General features: G+C 34.3%; 1 long non-coding RNA gene across 1 annotated transcript; it reads left to right on the forward strand.

Annotated features, from left to right (window-relative positions):
* Positions 1-6,821: 6,821 nt before the first annotated feature.
* Positions 6,822-13,513, forward strand: LOC109143591. Its single transcript, XR_002043856.2, has 3 exons — positions 6,822-6,998; positions 11,396-11,537; positions 13,072-13,513. It is a non-coding gene; the product is annotated as an uncharacterized LOC109143591 (long non-coding RNA).
* The last annotated feature ends 5,485 nt before the right edge of the window (positions 13,514-18,998 follow it).

The raw sequence follows: 18,998 nt of genomic DNA on the forward strand, positions 1-18,998 counted from the left end.
ATTGTAACATAAAGAATCTGCTTTTATACCACGGGAATGATAGACACTCTTGGTTATATTAACACTAATTCTCAAGTGATGACAACTTCAAGTTTATATCTTGCAATCTTTATTTAGGTAAGTCAAAGTATTCTGAGAAAAGAGAAAATCACACCAATACATTTATTTTATTATTTTAACACCACTTAGAGTTGAAAGCTCTGTGATTTTTTTACACTATAATTGATTTCCTACGTAGAAACACTATTTATTCATCTTCACAGGACACTCAATATAGAGTGGATAAAATATATTGGATTTAATTGGAAGCCAGATAGAGAAACATGCTTTTTACTAGCCATATAATAAGTCATCATGTCTTATAGGTGTTAAAGTTTTCTCTAAATTTTATTCTATCAGAAAAAAAAATTATTGCTTTACTCTCTTTAGATCTTACTATATGTCAACAAAAGAGTAAAAAATTTAAATATATTTCTTGGATAAGAGTGTGTTATGGAGCCATTTATACTGTTTGTGCAGCCAATTGTGATACGGCTAAAACTAGTTTTGACAGACCACATGACCTGTCTTCAACTCTCTGTGATGGGAATTTTATGTTAAAAAGACCATAGTCCTTTGAAGAGATCAGGTTGTTTACACAGACACTTCTCAAAACTCGACTTCTGAATATCACGTTTGTTTCTCTTCCTTTGCTGGAATTACCTCAGAAAATTAAGATAATTTTAAAAATAAATCTATTTTAAAACAACAAAGGATACTTCTAAATAGAATAATATTTTTTGCTTATTCTCATGCTAAATTTTAACTTTTTATTTTAAAAAAATTGTTGCTTGTAATTTACTAATTAAAGCACTTCAAAGCAGATTGAAATCGTATAAGAGCTATCGTTGGTTTTGATTGCTGTAAGTATATAACTCAAACATTTGACAGACTCATGAGAAAGGCTTGAATGATAGCTAGTAAACAGTACAGTCACTGTATTCAGAACCTACACAGGGGATAACCCCATAATATGATATCATCATGGTTGATGCAATGCAACCTGATTAAGCAAAAACAACTTTGTGATTATCTTTGTTTCAGAGGAGATTGATACCCATTTTTAATTTCATTTCTGATCTTTTTCAGACCTCTCAGAATTCAGGAGCTCTATTTACAAAATAGGGGATGTTACAGAAGAACACTTTGTGGTGACAGCACATAACGCCTTTAAAGTTGGTAAGATTCCCTTAACCTTGATAGCTGTAGGCCAGTGATGAATTTCTGTTGTCCTAAGAGGGATTTCATAGCCATATGTGCCATTATGACATTAAGGACTGGTGTGTGCTGTTGATTTCCATTTCTATAACTGGATCTCCTGGATCTCCTGATCATACTCCAAAATGTGTTCACCCTAGAGATAAAGTGGACAAAATTTCTTCACCCTGAAAAAATGTATTCTTAACTTAAATGTGCTTGCCTCAGATCATTTAAAGTTAATACACCAGTAAAGACAGCAATTTTAATTGCTTCAGCTGCGCTATGGGCTCTCTTTGAACCAAAACTGGTGGAGTAAGTAAACTGCTTTGCAGACATCCTTCACATTGCATACTGTCATTTGTTGTACAGAGTCATTGCAGGCATTGGAAAGTTTTAAGGGCTTAACTCAACCAAAGATTGAGATAACTTGTCTGACTGCTGCATTAGACGGATTTTATTTACTTGGGTTAGTGAAGCTGGGTTAGAAAAACACTCTTTTTCCTACAGACATGCCCTTTCTCTGTTTTCCTAAGTGAAGAATTTTCAAAGGTTTCTGGAGTTCAGAAAAGAGTTTGAATGTGCAAACAACAAAATCTTTTTAAGAACACAGTGAAAAATAAATCCCCACAGCTGCTGCCATGCAGGATGTTCTGAATCTAATGAGTCTGAATAAGTTAGCTTTTGAAAAGCTGCAGTCTATCATGCAGCTTTTCAGGCCCACTTGGTGACCGACATTTTGGCAGGACTTGAGCTGTGGTTCAGTGACAGCAAACGGTTTGCCTCCATAACCAATTGACAATGGAAATCTTTGGATTTTTCTCGTTTCCTGTTTTAGTTTTTTTGTTTAAATTTTAAAATTTAGAATTTTCTAGAAGATAAAAAAATATTATAAATGTCATAAGTGACTAGAATTCTTAGAAAACTTAAAATAAACATGATATAATATCAATTAAGTACTTAAAACACCTCATTTACATGCTGCAATGGTTTGAGGGTTTGGGATGTCTATTTTGAGACAGTATCTATAGAAAAGGTGTTGCATAAATGTACTATGAATTTTATGATTTCAAACAACACAGCATACAATAACTAAAGAATTCATACATACTTTGGAGTGAGTAAAACCATATTAATATTTAATCTGTTCTTTCATTTCTACTACAGTTGTATTAGGATTCTGCGCATTCTTGAACTGTCATGGAATTTTCTACAGAACTTATCCCTTCAGGAGAGACTTCTATCCGGGGTTTTTTGGATGTTTTTTCTCTTTCCCTTTCCCTTTCCTTTTCCTTTTCCCTTTCCCTTTCCCTTTCTCTTTCCCTTTCCCTTTCTATCTCCCTTTGACACTTCATCTGAAAAACCCAAGCACAGAGTAGAGTGTCATCCTTCTGGATTTACAGATAGAGACTGTAAGAATAGTTTTAGGAGGCGTGACTTTCTAAAATCATGTCACTCAAAATGCCACAAAATCTTCAATACCATACTCACAGAATCTGGCATCTTTCCAATGCATTATAGAATTCAAGACTTTAAAGAGGGAAACAATCATTTTGCAGCAATAAGACACCTGACACTATAAGTTTTTTTTGTCTACTGGGAAATTCCTGTAGATGTTTTTTCTTTTACATAATTACATGCTGCTGACAAGGTGGTGGCAGTTACAAATGCTGTAGTAACCCACTGCATTATCCCTGGGGAAGACAAGCAATTTCTATTTGAAGAGCACACACTCCTGAAACAATCAAATGTCTCCCCCTGAGATTTGAAATGGTTGTATCTGCTGCAACATGGCAGGTTGCTTCCCCCAGGGGCACACACAGCCTGGAGGCTGCTGTTGTCATCTCAGTGGAATCTGCTAACAGAAGAGTTAAGAGGAGCAGTCTGGCTTGTGCCTGGTTGAATTCACTTACTGCACTAAGCCTAGACTTGGTTAACATCCAGTTTGGATGCCATACATCTCCAAATTACACTATTGGATATTGAACTACGTTTTCCTGAAACAGCTTCTCCTTTTTTCCCTTTCAACATAACATCTTTACTGCAGAGACCTAGTTTTTTTAACTTTCTTCTCTTAGTTATTTCCTTATTTATCTTTCTTCTGGAGATATCTGGGACTTACAGTATGAATTATTAACCTTAATGCTTTTTTCCTCTGGAGCTCTTGATAGGTTTTGTACCTTTTAAAAACCAACACCGGATGAGAACCTGTCATATTTATTTTCCCAAGGATTCTCTTTCAAAGACAGCAAGAGATACTTTATCATCTTTCTCTCTCTTTTCCGCTGAACTGGAGTAAATTTGGTGGCAGCAGTGAGGAAGGCAAGTTAATGAAGTAAACTTCTGTTTATTTCTGGGTTACTAGAAGAGTTAATTTATTACTTATTAATATTAATTCAGTGTGGATTTGAAGCAACTCCATATGCCATAGCTAATGAAACTGAATTATTATTTTAAAAAGTATTAAATTCTTTCATCTTACCTAACTTAGGGAATGAATAATTCTTAACTGTTTACTGTTATTACAGCACAGGTTCATTGCTCCTAACTTTACCACTTCTGTAACACATGAAAATTATGACAATGCCTGCCTAGTACCACTTCTTTAGTGAGAGAACAGACAACAGAGCTCTTGATTGGCTTTGATAGGTAGGTAGCATTGAAGGCAAAGCTTTGATTTCAATACCTTGAAGATGAGGAACTGAGAATTCATCTTCTAAGGATCTAATATTTTTCAGTTATATCTATTTGCATTTCTCATTTTATAGTCTAAATTTGTAAGTGGAACATGCTCAATACAGAGTCACTTTGGGTTGTATGAATTTTACATTGAGATTTTTTTTCAATAAAGTTACCAAAGTTTGATATCAAGAGACTTCAAAGTGATTTAGGCATGCATCCTTATTTTTTAATATAATCAGGTTTTAATTGGGTTCAACAAAAACCTAAAGGTTTATTTCAGGTTTGAAATACTTATCTGTATGGTTCTACCTACTACTGGACCTGCAAAATAAATAATCTGATTTTCCCCATAGGGCTTTAGACTATGAGGCCTTGTTCACCTCTTGATCTACAGCAGTCTTTGATGCTCTTTACAGGGTACACGGTCCTTGGAGTGAATATTTTTTAAAATTATGTTTCTGTTTCCTTCATCTTACATTGAAGATATACTGTAAATCCCAGCAGTTTCTAGGCTGTATCAGCTGCTTATAAATGAAAAATATGGTACATTAGAAATACTAGTTCATCCTTCAGCTTCATTTGAATACCTGGTACAGTGTCTTTGAAACCACTAAAATGAACCTATGAAAAAAACTAAACGCAACCCCAAATATATTGTTTAAATTCCATATTAATTTGAAGATTAAATATGTGAAATATTTGAGTTTTTCTCTAGGTGTCTATCAGATTTGTGCAAATTTAGCTGTGGAATCAAATGCATGTATTTTCCTTGTAATAAAGACAAGAGATCTTAAATTTTTTTAGGCAAATTCATGTACTGAAGGGCTAAAGAAGTCTCTTCATTTTAAACAAGACATTTAATCTCTTCTAATTAGCCTGCCATTCCCAATAAATATGAATTCATCAGCCTGCATTGTTTACTCAAATCTCTTCCCTAATCACTGGAAGTAGATGATGAGAGTCACAGGAACACAGGCTTTGCCAGCCCCCAGCAAAGGTAAGTGGTGACTCCAGTGAGACACTTACACTAGAATTTGTGCTCCAGCACCACTGCGTTATTAAACTCATGGAAAAGTGCTGGTGTATATGTGTACAAAATATCTCTCATTTCTACAATGTTATTTATTTCTTTATTTGTGGAATCACTGTCCAACATGGAGTGTTCTGGTGCAGAAGAGATTTTAATTCTGTCACGTTCTGCACAAATGCAGAACGGTGTCATCCCAAACAAGGGAGATCAGAAGGAACATACATGGGAATGCTGGAAAGCAGAATGGAGTTGGTTAGCATGAAATGTAGTGCCTTCTGTGAAGCAGAGCATAAATTTTTATTTGCAACCAAAATGTTAAAGAAAATATTTGAAGTAGGCTTTTTGGAGTATTTGCAGCATGACAGATAGGACAAGATGTATTCTATTGTTGTGTCCTGCTTTGACCTAGAAGAAGCCTGTCTAATCCAGTAATTTTATCTTTACCTGTCTTTTAATGTTCTTTTGCACTTTTTATTGTGCTAAATCACTTTCTAACAGAAGACTGATTAGTATTATGCCATTATCAACAACAAAATGTTTGCCACAATTAATATACTTTGAATATATTAACATATATTAACATATTTTGAAATGTACAAAGATTTATTTCCTTTGATTTTTTTTTCCAAATCACTAGCAGAACTCAAGTAAAATCACCCACCAGAAATTATGGAGTGGAAAGCAAAAGCCAAAACTACTGAGCCCTGTGGGTCATGGAGAGATATTTTTATTGATGAATTCAAACTCTAAGACTTTATTTCCCATCCTTAATTCATTTACAGGGAAATAAAATGTGAAACTTCAGTAGTTTCTTGCAGATGAGGTCTGTTTGTTCAAGAACACTGTTACAAAATTCACAAAGCAATGCATTTGCTTAATAAGGGATAAGAAATTTAAACCAGATATACAACAACATTCTTTTGTCTTTTATCAAGGTGGGTGTCCATCGCTCTTTGAAATTCGAGCTCTCAGAAACAACAACTCCAGTAAGGCAGTTATAATATGCAGCTTGTTGTGAGATTTCAGTTCTGATTGTTGTAAAGTTACTAAGTAAAAGAACAGGAAAACACAGTGTAAAAAGCAAAAAAACCACTAATATTAGAATACCTTCTATTTTTTATCTCTTTTGTTTGCAAAGACATAGAACCCTGCTTTTTGCTGTGTGGAAACAGAAATATTATCCTGTGGGCTCTTTAAATTGCTGATGAAGCAGAGGCTGCTTCATCTCCTCTCAGCAGTATCTCAAATCATATGAGCAGAATTTCATTAGCAGTTGATAAAAATTTGACATTTTTGATCTGTTTTAGGCTCTCAGTCTCCATGAATGAAATAGATAATGGGTGATCTAATTAATATACAAAGAGAAACAGCCAGTCATTTTGCTCAACCTCAGCTCTTGTTGTAAACTAAATCAAATAACTATGATCCAAAGTTATCTTGGAGCTGTTGGTTATTTTGAAAGAATGGGTTTCCGGATTTCTTTAAGATAGCAGCTCAATTTGCAAGTAGAATTAGAAATCCATGAAAAATAATAATTATTTGGAACACATTCCAAGTTTGAAGACACTGAAAAAGCTGATGTACATGCAAAACTGATCAAAATGCTTCCTTCCTTGTGGGGAACCTTGTTGCAATCTCCAACTTCCTTGTGCAGATTAGGGTTCTGTCTTTATTAGTTTAGTAGTCATAATGCACAGTGACATTGACACTGTACTAAAGAGGTGGGCTTGGTTGTGGTTTTTTTCAAAACTGTTTCAACACAGAAGACAACAAATTAGACAGTTACATCTGTCTATGTAGTTGTGTAGAGGTAATTTTATCACCAAATTTTCATGGTTTCAAAGGATTCTAGATTTCACCTTACTCTCAAATTAATCTTTTTTTTTATTATTTTTATTTTTACAAAGGGGAAGGATCAAAATCTCAGTGTAGGAGAATGAAGCTGCAGATCCCAAAGATTAAATTATAGCATTGTTCCATTTTATCTGAGGAGAGCTTTTCTTATCCATGGTGATTGCTTTGTGTCATAGAAACTCAATCACAATAAAAGGTAAAAATTGTAAAAATCCAAATACATCAAATTTTAATTCAGTACTCTTAAGCTCAAGATTATCTTTCTCCTATCAGGAGACTTGATTTGATATTTTTTGTTTAAGTTATTCTATTTGTGCAGAGTAATATAGATATCCCATTTCTGGAAAGATCTAGACTTGAGGGGGTTTTTTGAGATTTTAATTAATCTGGGGACATCTGCATTAATTTGAAGTAGAAACACTAGTGATATCACATTGGTCAGAGCAGCAATTCATTATATCTTGACTTTCAAACCTTCTATCTGACCTAAATACAGTCCAGTTTCTCTCTGACATCCAAAAAAATTGTCTCAGAGTCTTTGTGTCATACATATTCACACATTTCTTTGAATTAATTTTAATAAAAAATTCCACTGCCCCAAAAGTACTCTAGTTATGATTAAATGTAAACATGAAATCACATTTGCAGGATGAGATTATCTCATCCTGCAAAGATATGTTACTTTCTAGGAAAAATTAAGTCTTTTCTTCAAAAATAGGCAACCCAATAATATCAGTCAGACAATTATACCCTTTTATTACACTATCTGTTTACATTAATTTGGTTTATTATTCTTAAACAAACCAAGACTAAACATGCAACAAATATATCTGCAGGTTTGTGATGCACAGAAGTATGGCAAAGCTGAAAACGAAACAGAACAAAATAGATTATTTAATTTATTCTTAATTGATAAGATATCAGGTCTTTATATTGATAAGATTTTAAGCCAGACCCACAAAATAAAAACTATATTTCATTAAACTCATATGCTCCCTGTGGCCCATAATAGGCAAATCCTTTGTGTTGTTTGCATTCTCCCTTCAAATTATATATGTCATTGTAGATACTTCAATTCATATCTCCTCTGCAGGTGAAAATTAGCATTGAAACATCCAAGCAATGTTGTTTATATAGACTGAAGAACTGACATTAACTTTTAGTTTCTGAACTGAGCACAAATTTGACAACACATTTGTTATGCACATGTACATGACAGATAAAAAGGGAACATTTTGTTGCTTCTGCTGTTACACTGTATTGCTATAGTGAACAATTGAAAATATCATTTTCTTTCATCTGAAGTTCAATAAATAAATTGTGAAGAAAAATCATAAAGAGATCAAGCTTCTGAGATATTATCATGCATATGTTTTTTAAAAATTACATAAAATTTTGTTGATAAACTACAGACACATTTTAATATATATTTCAGAATGCAGTATGTTTTTGGTAGATTTTTCTTTAGTTGCAGTAGCCCTGTCTCAAAGATGAAACATGTGAGACTGTAGGGTAATTTCATAGTTTTTAACTGCACTAATATCTTGGTGATGGGTTCTCAGCAATGAGCAATTTCTCCTTGTTTTACCTTTTCTTTTGGGTATTGGAGAAAAGCAATAATTATTAACAATGATTCATTTAATCAGGGAACTCTGATTAAATTCTTCATCATTTTAGTGTCCTTCAGGTTTAAATGAATTTTTGGATTTATGCCAAAAACATGAGGCCCACACTAACTTATGAGGAACTTGTTTAGCCCATCACACAATTGGAGTAATAAAAGAAAATAAATAAGCAATCAAATAAACTTTTTTCTGAGGAGATTTATACTAAAAACAAAATAAATCCTTAGTTACAGAAATAACTGTAATTTGTAGTAATTTACAGCTGCACAACTAAGAAAAGAACATGGGTTATTGCAGGTCTTACTAGTTTTTATTAGGACATCACCTAGAGGCCAATAAACAGTGAAACTTGATTATGCTAGGCAATCGAAGTTAATTTCCTTTCATAGAGTATTGATCACAAATTAACATTAAGTGCACAGAATTTGGGACATCCTTAGTATCACCAAGATAAAAAATGCCAGAAAGAATGAAGGAATCTCCCAATTTTTTAAACTTTTTTTTTCAAGATGTACTTGTTAATGAAAGCTAAAATCCATGGAGAAAGGAGGGAAGGTAAGGAGCAGGGTTGTAGGCATGAAATAGATAAAAAGGAAATCTGGAGAAGAAACAAATAGATTGTAGATGACAAGGAAGACTTTCTAGGAAGCACCTCCAAGCCCTGATCAGAGAATGCCTTTCATTACTACAGGAACAGGCAGGTCTCTGACCACCCAGCCAACATTAGAATTGCTCCTTATGCAGCAACTCCTCATACAGGCCCTATGAGTAGTTTGTCCCAATAGCCGCAGCTTTAAAAAAAAGTCATGAAAACTGTCACCGATGCAATGTAACATCACAGGTATATTTGTGGCTTTAGAAAGAACCATGTTGTATAAATGAATACCATTGTCATTTATTCCTTCTGTAGTTTATTATGTTGGCTAGGTCATTTCAGTCTTGGTTTATTTTTTTCTTTGACTTTTTATGCATCAAAGCTACTTTCTCATAGAACTGTGCTAAGGTGATTTCTGTATTTATTGCAATAGTGATGAGTGCGAGAGAGAGAAAGTGCTTGTTTATGACACTATAGATTTTCCCTTTTTCAGAAAAAACTTTTCATCTTGCACTTCTGAGGTTTTGAGTACCAAAAAAAAAAAAAAAAAAGTCTTCTAATGTTTTGGATTCAAGGTAAAAACAATACACTTTTATTTAGCTCCAGGACATGATCAGGCAATCCTTCACATCCATTCTCCTTTCTCTTCCTATCTAATTATCCTAGCACTAAAATATATCTTCATTTGTGTTTCTTCTGTTAGATAATACTAGAAGTGAAATCAAATTGAAGATTCATTTAAAGTAATCCCATAATCACATCAGGCCTCAAACTCATAAAGTCTGGGAAAATTCAGGAAGTCATTGATATAATTTTTATGTAGTACAGACTGTCTTCAAGGTTCATTTTTTCCTCACTTTAGAAAGAAAGTATTGAAATTATTGTATTGTGGTGCAAGATCTAAAACTACATATTATGTACTGCATACTTATAATGTTTTCTCTAATAAATACTGATTAGAATTAGATTCTTTGAAGTAAATCTAATAAATCACCTGAATGACATCACAACTGATTTGTTTTCGAGTCATTATGTGTAATTGGCTAATGGTATATTTACTCTTGTGCTATTGAATCACCCTCAGGGATAATTCCAGTAAGTCTTGCATCTCAAGAAGAATTTCTCTATAGAGGTAAATTATCTTTATTTTTTTAGTAAAGAACACTAACTAATTATTTTTATTTAAATTCATTTGTAAAGCAGTAAGTCTGTCCTGAGGTCTCACTGCATTTTCAAGTGATGAATTTGATGTTCTCTGATGCCTTGAATTTCCCCCTTGAGCCAAGAAAGGGGATGAGAAAAGGAAATGAAGCCCTGAAATCCAGAGTTCATGAAGTGCAGTATTAAAAGCATATGTAGAGAGGATCTCAGTCAGTGCCCTCTGGTTGCGAATTACTATAAAAGACTAAAATTTTTGTTCAAAAGGAAAAGTATGGACTTAACATACTCAAGGCATAGAAGACTTCTCTGGAAGTGTGGAAGGTAGCAGATACTGGGATTCTATTGTCTGATATGTAGTGATTCTCTGAAAAAGAGTATAGAAGCTATATAAAATGATCTTGCTTAATGCTATCATGTAAGAAGGGAAACACATATTACATATTACAAATTATTTTTTCTTCTCTCTGAATAACTCTATATTTCACCTATGGATTTGCAGATGTACCTTTAAATACACATTTCTTACTGCTTATCAAAAATTTCAAAATTTTTTTTTTGAAAGTTCATCTAATGGGGAGTTTTGCAGTTTATAAACTCACATTTACTGTGCAATAGACAAATAAACAGGAAAAAAAAGAAAGAAAACCCTAAAAAATTCTTGTTTTTAAAGGAAAAAGAAAAGACATGTTTACTGTTTGAAGAAATCTTGCAGAAGTAGGTGCTTCAAAACCAATCTGCATCTTGTTTCAAAGTAATAATAAGATAAAGACATTTAAATTAAATGTTTAGGAATAAAATAAATATTTAGGACCATGACATTAAGATTCAGAATTACTGGTTTCTGTTAATTAGTTTCCTTCAGTTGGTAGCTTTAGAGAGTTTTATTGGAAATGTGTGATTTTAATTAGGACACAAGACCTTTCTGAAGATTTTATTTATGAGTAAGCAGTAAAATTCATAGTAAGTGGACCACACATTCTACATTGATTTGAGGATATCATTACCTTTGAAATTTATTTTTTTTCCTCATCCTAAAGGCTAACAAGTTCATCTTGGAATTAAATTATCAATTTAGTAAAACAAGTTGCTGTAATTTTATTGCCATAACATTGCTATTCAGTAAAATATGGGGTTTATTCTAAAAATCTATTGCTTTCTACTTGGTTTCACATTGACAAGTACACATCTTTTCCATTTTGTTTCTCTCTCTAGGCTGTTTAAACCAGTAGTGTGAAGTGAAAAATTGAGTTATTGGAACATCTCTTGACTTCAGTGGGGCTGGTAGAGCTTTTGGTTTTCAGGTGAAGGTTGGAATGTAATCATCAGCTGGAGTGGAGGAACAGAAACTGAAAAGGTAAAATTGCGTTAATATGGACAAAAGTCTTTCAGCCTGAGTTGCAAAGATGAATCAAAGCTTTCATCTCAAAGTAAAAAAATCCTTTGTGCCTTGGAAAAATAAGGCTGATGAGAACAGGACAGGAATCAGCTTTTTTAAAGGAGCCGTTCTTTGGACTTTACCAAGGTAAATACTGTGATTATTAGAAACTATGTCAAAGTGGTGAGATGTCCAATGGAACAAGAAAATGTATTTACCATTAATTTCTCTGACTCATCTTTGATACTAAGTGCACAAAACAATAATTGATAAGAATGGTTTGGGAAATTTTAAATTACTAGTGTATAGAGAATCAAGTTGGCAAAAGAACAGCATATAAAGCTGTCCTTAACTTCTAACAACCTATCTCAGTAATGGTTCTGGATGACTGCAGGGCCAGATAAATAAGAAGTACTAAGAATAATGTTTAACCAGATGGTCTTTTGAGACAGTTATGCTGGTAGAGTTTGGCCCACAAATTCGGTTTTGCTCTTGTTGACGTATGGAATTATTCTGTTCCTGAAATATATCTTTGTGACTTCCACAGTGCTAGCCTTTCTATACTCTTTTTTCATCAGGCTGAGAATTTGAAACTGTGGTGATGACAAGGACTTTTTAAAGATGGAGAGGAGGTGGCTGCTTCTTTGAGGCCAGTGGTACTTGGATACATGCCTTCCTTAGGTTCCTAGTAGACTGGCCTTGCTTTGCAGTGAAATGTTGTGTCCCAGCTCCTTGTCACTTGATCTAGGAAGGACAGGTTTATGTTAGATGGATATATGAGCTGGGCTGGGATGTCGGCAGTTAATGGAACTGCACTGTGGTGGTTGTAGTTGGCTAATGTGCCGCTTGATCAGACATCATTGACACACGATCACAAGAGAAGTTGATCTTGGGTAACTTTGCCTAAAGACAGTAACTCTTCTCTGCTTACTGGCAGTTTGAATAAGCCATGCATGTTTTAGTATAATGCTACATGTTATAATATATGGGTGTATTCAGAATTGTTTTGACACTGACTCCAGAAAATAAAAATGCAATAAAGAGGCAGCTGATGCATTACACTTTGTTGGGATGAAAAACATCAGATACCATTAAGTTCTTTTGGCCCAAAATTAATGAAAATCCCTACTTGGTCAAATTCTGTTTCTGTAGTTTGTTTGGGGGTTTTTTTGTCTCCATTGGTAGAATTTTCTGACTGACAGAAAATCATTGTCTATTGAAAGAACAGATAATTGCCGTAATTGTAGTGCATAAAACATATCTCTATATAATTTAAGAAAGGTGTTTGAAACTGTATCAGTACATTAAAAGCAGCAAAAATATTCAAGGCTAATTACTAATGTAGTATCTCGTATATCTTTTTATTTTTGTTCACTTTAATGATGCAGAACTCTGGAGGTCAATTCCTATTCTGCTGTACACTAAAGCTTGCCTCTGCAAATGGAGAAAAATAATTGAAGACCATATAAAGTAAAATCACTGTTCATATAGGCTGTCTATTTCTCATATCTAGGAACTAAGGAAATCATCACTGAGAGCAACCTTCAAGAAATGTGAGATGAAAGAGAAGATTTACATACTTGAAACATCTCTTCTGGTTTTTCTTTATAGTCTCCCTTGAACACACTATAGCAATATGAATAAAATATATTTTAAATGTCTAACTAACCCTGACTTTTTCTATTTCCAATATATTTCTTTGCACTACCAAATAACAAACAAAACATTAGAAGCCCCTGATTCACTCATTTTTAGGTGATCTATGATGCAATTTGTAAGTCCTTACAAATTTTTTTCTCAGTAAGCACTATAAACAACTCAATTTTTTGAATATGCTTCACAGATAATATATTCAGGTATGATTTATTTTATGAAGGTGGTATAGAAGCAAAACATACCTAGGAGGTACAAGAAAAAGTAGGACTTATTCTGTTAGAAGTAACCAAATCATCACTTTTTACACCACTCTAGTTTCTTATTTTAATAAAGAAGTGAAATTACAACAGAATTGGTTGCATTGCTCTTTTCAGTTCACTTCACTGAATTTCCTACTGATAAAAAGATAGTCCTATAACCATGAGGACAAAAATCTCATTCAATATCTATTATTTATCCAAAGTCAGAGCTAGTGACAGGCCACTTTATATTTTATATTTCCTTCCATGTCCAGGCATAGAATCCAAGCATAACCTGGATGTTTCTATCTGCTAATTGTTTCATATCAGAAGACAGGCATAAAATGATAACTCAAAGTATCCTTACACTGCTTCTGCCAAGATTGCAGGTTTTATACACTTACTGTCAATATTTTCCCCGTACTCCTTCCCTGGCCAAATAAAGTCTGTGGCTCTGTAGTTCAGATTTTAAGGAAAGGTGGGACCATTGTATTTGGATATGCTTTATTTTAATTGAGGAATAAAATAATGGGACTATCATTCAGAAAATTAAATTACAGAAAGGACCTCTTCTGTCTGGTATTTTGTGAGAAGCAATGGACTGGGCCAATGGTATTTCAGTCCTTGGTGTGACAGGTAACTGATATCACTGAAGTGTGAATAAAAGCTCAGAAAAATGCCAGGATATAATACTATAAGCTAACATGCACATTTGGGGATTTAACTCAAAATTTAATTTGTCTGCTGAAGAAAAGCACTGTTCACTCTGAAATAGTGCACTTAGGTGCTTCTCAGCAAATCAGTAAATGCTTAATGAGTATAGAAAATTCTCTAAAGCGTGGTTTTTACACAGTGAGTTATTCCAACTCTGTATCTAAATCAGATCCATTCCTAATTTGTTCCTAGATTTGTGTAGGCTACTAAAAGTAGTAGCAGTAGAAGGAACCAAAGAAACTTGAGACTCTTGGGAGGGAAGGGGAAGGGGAAAGGGAGAGAGAAAGGGAAGATAAACTCACAAATTCAAACCCAAAATGACTAAGAGATAATAAGCACTGGAACCTTAAAAGTGGATTTTTTTCATTCATGTTCTTATTTATGTTGAAATCAGTAATGTCAGACACTAGATGAATGCACCTCTCTCTTTGTCTATAAAGTTGTAATTAGTGCAGACAGATTCTTCCTATCCTCTTCTTCAAACCTTGTCTTCAAGTTTCTCAAGTTCAAAGATGCTGTCTTGTTCTCCTAAGCAAAGAAAGAAGCAGAAGACATTTGTAAGAGGACAGCTTGTAAATTCCCAAGGAATTGCTGGGCATCATAATATTATCAAGGAATTAGTGTAAGTCAATTTTGGCACTCAGTCAGATGCTTTTTACTTTGAGAGCTGGCTTCACACTAGCCTTAGGGAATCACAAATGTCAGAAGTGGGCTACAGTATAGCTTTCTTTCCTTTTTAAACAGTGTCCTATGTTAACCTGTCTGGCACATCTGGTAAATTTCAAAAGCAGAAGTAAAAAGGCAGTTGTATGGAGGAAAAATGTGAGAAAGAAATTCAGAAGCACCATTCTTCTTTTTACAGACAGAGAATATCACCAGAGCACAGTTGGTATTTTTCATTATTGAGAACATACAGCAGCTTAGTTTCACCAAGGCTAATTGATTTTCACAGCTGGTGCATGAAAGGCTAAAGATGATATGAAATTTGAAAAGGACTCTTGTCTAGCCCCTGAAGCTTCTGGCATCTGTGGAGACAGCAGAAAATCTTTGGAACTGGAGTTACTAATATATCCAACAATAATGTCAGGTCTCTGGGATATTTAAGATATTCATCAATCTGTCCATACTGCAGGTAGTTACAAGAAGCCATACCCTTGCTCTTAAGAGAATCTCACACATCTCTCACATATTTAATTTCATTTTACTACCAAAAGGTTGAATAGGTTTATATCACATGTGACATAATTATCTACAGAAGGCAACATCTTACTGAATAAGCATGTTTTATTATTTGTTACAGGCAAAACAGATCATGCAGCTGAGACAAGTCTGCTATAGCTTGGAAAGGTTTGTCTGAAAAAGGGTTTGTCTGAAAAGGAAGGGTTTGTCTGAAAAAAAGAAAGTCCACTGTGGAAGGGATTAATCAAGCGCTGCTGTAAAAGTCATTCTTTAATAGCACTTAATCTTATCCAGGATATCAAATTTCTTCATGTGTGGTCAATCTTCCTTACCATTGATAAACAAATCCATGGGATGCACACATTTAGACTGTTGAGGTTTAAGCATGTACCCCAATCTCTTCCTGACTACTAAAGAGTTTTTTTAATTGCCTTTAGATGTTTAAAACCATCTCTCTTGATCCATGTGGTATCAGCATGCAATTCTAATGAGAATAAAGATCTTTTACCTGTTAATTTATAAAAAAGGAAGGACAGATCTCAAACTGCCAAAATGTCTTCAGCTTGTAGCTATGCCATGTCTTCGCATGAGGACCATAATTTAACAAGGTGTCACCTGCTCCATTTTATTGATTAGCAAATGAATCATAATGAATCTTACCCTTTCTCTCTTGGTAATTCGTTACTATGTTTCAACACGAAGCATTTCCTACTTTGAAAATTACTTTCCATAACAATTTAATATATTAATTAATACACATATTTCATGAAAACATCTTAGTCAAGGAAGTTCATATAGTTGTTACAAGCTGCTTATTGAAACCACACAGAATGGCAATTGCTGATTTTGGGTGACCATAGATTTTAGAATGACTGGTTAAGAAAACTTTTCTATGAAATCAATTCCTGAATTAACATACAGCCTCCTCCCCCCCACCCCACTCCATTTCAACACCATAAGTTAAATTTTGAAGGCAGTGAGAAAGCTCTATAAGGTGTGATACTTGGACTTTGATATTTTGACACAGTAGAGATACAAACTGTCCTGTGAGTCTAGAAGCATCTTAGAATACAAAATATCTAAAACTCCTAACTGTAATATGAACGAGATCTTAAAAAAAAAATTGTGACATACAAAATATCCCTATCTAGAGATGTAAATGTTTAGACAAAAGTTTATAAAATGTCCAGTAACTGAAATGTACCAGTTATTTTGTCATAGAAACATAACATGAATTTTCCATACAGGCACTTCTTTCCAAATATTTTGCCTATTATTTGCAGAAACTCAAGATAGTTTTTTACTAACCACTTCTTTCTTTCACATTGTAGGCAAATATAGCTAAACCTCACCTGTGAGGGGCACTCCCTAGCTGGCTTCTCTTCCTCTTAGACAAAAAAAATCAGATACAGTTTGATGGTGGCAGTGTCAGGAATTTTGAGAATAACATTAGGATTTAGCCTGGATTACACCTCCTGGGACCCAGCGTAAATGTGTGAGATTAACTTTGTGCCATCTGGGGAGTCATCTGGTCCAACAATAAAAGGTGTTCCAGCTGAAATTGAGGAGACTAATTATTATACTTGAGTTACAATTCACAATAATAATGACTTGAGGGAATTTCAGATGATCATTTGGCTGGCACCTTTGTAACAAGGAATCCTGTATTCAGCTGGTGCTTCCCCAAGTTCACCTGACTCACAGCAAGTCTGATATCTAGTAATGACCAGTAACATACTGATGCATCATATCACGGATCAGAAAAAAATTATATATTGTTGCTATGGGAGATGAGGGGAAAGCCTCATAAACTCATTTTGATTAAAGGGAACGGGATAGAGAGAGAACAATCTTGGAGGGAAATAGTTTTTGTATTGGCAAATAAATGAAACAGTTTCTTCTTTCTCTGAGACACAGTGTCAGGTAGAGAGTCCATCATATGCAAAGCAGCAGTAAAGTTACATTTTTAAAAAGGTTTCTAAAGTTGAATTGGGTGGGAAAGGTGAATTTGAGATTGCAAACATTTTGAGTCTGTAAGGCTTGGAATAATAAATGACTGACTTCCTCTTTTCAACAAAGCTGTGCTTTTCTCTCACGCTCCATTTCCTTGCAGCCAATAAACTAATGAAATACCAGTGTCTTTATATTTCTGTGTTGTACAGATGTCCTTTCTCACTTTGTCTCGTCTTGAGGCTAATTTGTCTCTCTGATTATAGGATTATAAGAAAGTTACATTCACACTTGTTTCATCCCTTTCATTTCTCTTTCTCTCTGTCTATGATGAGAACACTTTTTTTAATTGACACCTAAGAAAAGATATCACAGAGACAATATAAAAAAGGGTTAGAGGACTTTAGACTTTGTCTCAATTGAAATGTCAGACAGACAAGTTAATTACAAGCACATAAAATGAAAGACAATTGACCCTTTGAGGCCCAATAAATAGTTTTACAATTTTGGTTCTTTGATTTTCCCTTCCATCTCCTATTTAACAAGAGATTGTAGTTAGAGATGGTTCCTTGAAAGCAAATGATGGCTGTCAAATGAGACTATTTCTCCTATTAGGCTAGTCCATGTACACAAAGTAGAATTGGAAGGATAATAACACCTGCAGAAAGAAAAATCCATTTAACATTATTTTAAAATATGGAGAGGGAAAAGGTGACACATTCTGTGATTAGAGTTTACCAATGCTGGCAGTCTTACACCTGCAGCTACTGTGCAGCTGAGTTTGGCAATACATAATCTCACATGAATGCACACATCTCTATAGAAATGCGAATGCTGCTACTCACAACAGGACTTTGTTTAGGAGAATAAATATAACTCTTTGACACCATAAATCTGAAACACACTGCTTTGCGAATATGCACAAATTATGCATATTCCACACATGAAGGCTAAAAGGAGTCACTGATAGAGCCAGATGAAGATTCAAGGGATCAAAATTTTAATTTGAATACACATGGAGAATTTGAAGATTTTTATGAGATATAAAGGAAATGTTGCATGATACTATGACATACTTTTAATGCTTGAACTTTCTTTTTTTTTTTGACTGACTGACTGACTGACTGATTGACTGACTGAAAACCTGTTTTCCAATCAGTGCTGCTTGAATTGACCTACTATGCTATTAGGACAGAGACAAAAATATTAGTTTTCTTTCTCAGAACTACAGCTTTTCCAAATTTGGCTCAATTTCATTAGCTTAGACTTAGAGGTAAAGTTTATACTACACTGAAAGAGCAATTCCAGAACAAACATTAACTGGGGACACCTTTTCTTTCCCATATTACATCAAGGTGTCTATCTCACAAGTATCCTGTGGATGTCTGGCAATTCATGAAGGTGTTGGAAATCTCAAGTGTGGGGTTCCACAGAAGTGTGGGGCTCCACAGGCTCTACAGAATAGCCTTTGTCTATGTTCCAGCTATATCAGAAGCCATGCTCGTAGATCTGCAGTGTGAAAGGAACTGTGAGTTTAAAGTCATTGATGGGTATATCATCAAAAAATGGCTAATGGATAGTTATTCTGGGAGCATTTCTGACTCCAGTGGTATAACTGTCTCAGAATCATGGAAGAGGTTTCAGAGAGGTACCAACACTGCCAATTGGCAGAAATGGCAAAGTAGAAATTGAAGGAAAATGC

This window comes from Corvus cornix, chromosome 5 (genome assembly GCF_000738735.6).
Source record: "Corvus cornix cornix isolate S_Up_H32 chromosome 5, ASM73873v5, whole genome shotgun sequence".
Lineage (NCBI taxonomy): Eukaryota > Metazoa > Chordata > Aves > Passeriformes > Corvidae > Corvus > Corvus cornix.